The following is a 3,634-nucleotide window of genomic DNA, read 5'->3' as shown; positions in this document are numbered from 1 at the left end:
TGCCGCCACTCTCTGGCTCTCCCCCGAGTCCGTCCGCTTTTTCTTTTTCCCTCTCCCCAGAGCTCCTCCTCGCCTCTCTCTACACTCACTCCCCAGGTGATCTCAGCCAGCCCCTGACTTGAAAGACAAACGCCGAGCGTTCCCGCTTAAATGCCTCCAGCCTAGAATTCCTTTGTGAGGTCCTGACACACACATCCAACCATCTATGTGCAAATCCAAAACGAACCTACCTGCCCAGATCCCTTCAGCTCTGCATTCTTTTCTCTTTGTCCGGGCTCTGTGTGCTTTTGCACGACTGCCTGTACGCCAACTCTTCCCCAGAGAACTGCTCCGGGTTCTGGACAACATTGCCAACACACTCAAGAGGATCAGACCAGGGGCCCCCGGGTGGCTCAGTCGGTTAAGTGTCTGACTCTTGATTTTGGCTCAGGTCATGATCTCATGGTTTGTGAGTTCGAACCCTGTGTCGGGCTCTGCGCTGTGTGGAGCCTGCTTGGCATTCTCTCTCTCTCCCTCTCTCTCTGCCCTTCCCCCACTTGCTCACACATGCTCTCCCTCCCTCTCTCTCTCTCAAAATAAATAAACATTTTTTAAAAATTAAAAAAAAAATACAGGATCGACTGGGTCACACTGGACACTTTGCCTGCACACTCAAGAGAACCAGAAGTGCCTGGGATTGTAGGTGCCCGGGGCCACCTTTAGTCAGTGACCTACCAGTTCAGGACAGCCCCGGGATGTGACCTCCTCCCAAGCTCCCTGCGGGATCAGGCCACAAGTGCCCTCCCAGGACTCTTGTCTGAGCTTGCCCCCTCTCAGCCCTGCTTCCTCCTGCTTCTTTGACTCCTCTCTTTCTTGCACATGCAATCAAACAGGTGAGCTCTGTCTTCAAATTACATCCAAAATCTGCAGGCTTTTCATCACCTTCACCAAGACCACCTGAGTCCAGTCCCGCCATCAGCACGTGCCCAGATTAGTGCAGGTTACTCCTTTTTTTAATCTTTTTTTTTTTTTTTTTTTTTATAAGTAGGTTCCACATCCAGCATGGGGCTCAAACTCATGACCCTGAGACCAAGAATTGCATGGTCCACCCGCTGAGCCAGCCAGGCACCCCTGCAGTAACGTAACTTCACTGGTTTTCCTGTTTCTGCTTCTGTGTGGTACAGTCTCAGAACACAGCAGCCAGGGAGTTTGGAGCATGTGTAAGAGACTGGGAACTTACATGCTGGCGTGTACTGATATACTAATAACAACGGGTAACGCTGTGTACTTCCCCCAGACCAGGCACTATGCTAAGCCCCTTGTAGTCATTCAGCTGTTCTGTGCCTATATAGTGAGTACCTGCTGTATACCACACACCCTGCCTGGCTCCAGTTTAAGGTGGTAAAAAAGGGGCAAGATCGGTGTCCCCCTACAGCTGACGTTCTGGGTGGGGAGGCTAACAATTATTAAGTGAAAATACAAATAGATAATTGCAGATTGTGACAAACGCCATGAAAAAGAAAGAGAAAGAGGGTGATGTGTGGTCACCAAGATAAGCCAACCTCAGACAAGCACAGAAGGCTTCCTGGAGGAGGTGACCCCTGAGCTGAAAGCCAAAGGATGAGGAGCTAGCCACACAAAGGGCCAAGTGGGGAGCATTTCAGGCACAAGCCCTGGGGCCAGGGTGTCTGGAAGGGTCAGCAAGGCAGGGGTGATGGGGAAGGTGGGGCAGCGCCTCGTGGGCTGGAGGGAAGACTCGGGCTTTTCACTTTTGTTTTTATTTGTGAACATTTATTTATTTTTGAGAGACAGAGCGTGAGCTGGGGAGGTGCAGAAAGAGAGAGGGAGATACAGAATCCGAAGCAGGCTCCAGGCTCCGAGCTGTCAGCACAGAGCCTGACGTGGGGCTCGAACCCACAAACCACGAGATCATGACCCGAGCTGAAGTTGGATGCTAAACCGACTGAATCACCCAGGCGCCCCTTTGACTTTTCACTTTGAATAAGGAGGAAGCCATGCAGGGTTCTTTTTTTTTTTTTTTTTCAACGTTTATTTATTTGTGGGACAGAGAGAGACAGAGCATGAACGGGGGAGGGACAGAGAGAGAGGGAGACACAGAATCGGAAACAGGCTCCAGGCTCTGAGCCATCAGCCCAGAGCCTGACGCGGGGCTCGAACTCACGGACCGTGAGATCGTGACCTGGCTGAAGTCGGACGCTTAACCGACTGCGCCACCCAGGCGCCCCATGCGGGGTTCTTAAGCAAAGAAGGGGTGTGAACTCACTAGGGTGTTCACAAGCATCCTTCTGCACCTGTGTGGGGAACTGTGGAGAAGGGCGGGGGGGTGATGGCAGGAATCAGGGACCAGGGCAGGGGACAGCATTGGTTCAGGTGATGATAACAGGGGCTGGGAGCTGAAGATAATGGACAGAAGTGAGCAGATTTAGGGGATATTTTGGAGGCGGGGCTAACAGGAACTGGGGACAGGGAAAAGACCAAACTCAGACAATCCAGGTGAACAGGGGACGCCAGAAAGTGTCCGTATGGAGTAGCGGGAAGGTCTGGGGTCAAGGAGACCAGGGTTGAATTGCCTTCTAAGCCACTTTCCCACTGTGCCACCTTTAGAAATGTAGCCCATCCACCTGGGTGGCTCAGTTGGTTAAGCGTCCGACTTCAGCTCAGGTCATGATCTCGTGGTTTGTGAGTTCAAGCCCCGCGTCGGGCTCTGTGCTGACAGCTCAGAGCCCGGAGCCTGCTTCGGATTCTGTGTCTCCCTCTCTCTCTGCCCTTGCCGTGTTTGCACTCTGTCTCTGTTTCTCAAAAAGTGAAGAAACATTAAAAACAAGTATTAAAAAAAAAATGTAGCCCATTCTCCAGGTCTTAATTATTGAGGAGAGTGATAAAAGTGGTCCATGGGGACGCCCCGGTGGCTCAGTCGATTAAGCGTCGTACTCTTGATTTCGGCTCAGGTCATGATCTCATAGTCCGGTTTTTGAGTTTGAGCCCCTCCTCAGGCTCTGTGCTGATGCAGAACCCGCTTAGAATTTTCTCTCCCTCTCTGCCCCTCTCCCACTTACGGAAGTTCCCTCTCTCAAAATAAATCAACTTTAAGAAAAAAACGTGGTATACGGTATGCAGGTAGGAAGTACTCAAAAAATGGTGGCTGTTTAAGAAAAAATTACAAGGGCAGGGATATAGAGAAAGGCAGCAAAGCGGGACAATGTGGGACAGAGGGCCCAGAGGTGGGCAGATAGCTTGCACCAGGGGGCAGCAGTGAGCCCCTAGGCAGCAGGACAGGGTTCAGTTCTTTGCAGTTCTCCGGGCCCAAAGGGGCTGGACTAGACTGTGGGTGCCTCAGGTGCCTGGGCCTGGGGACAAAGGCCATGTGACTGAGGAGGTGGGGGGGAAGACAGGCCATCGTCGCCTTCTGGAGTGTAGGGATGAGAACCTAATAAGGGCTATTTGTTCAGAAGAAACCTGAGCTACCCGCAGGGTACCATTCGGGCTGACTCGGGGCCAGCAGACAGAAGGCTCCCTGCCCTCCCTCCTTCCCCTGAGAGCCTCGCCCCAGCTCAGAGAATGAATCCCAGGACAGTCAAAGCTGGGGTTCCCCCTACCAGCCTCCTACTCACTCCACAAACACTCCAGGCCCAGG

This window comes from Panthera uncia, chromosome A2 (genome assembly GCF_023721935.1).
Source record: "Panthera uncia isolate 11264 chromosome A2, Puncia_PCG_1.0, whole genome shotgun sequence".
NCBI classification, from domain to species: Eukaryota; Metazoa; Chordata; class Mammalia; order Carnivora; family Felidae; genus Panthera; species Panthera uncia.
Note: the sequence above shows the minus strand (reverse complement) of the source record.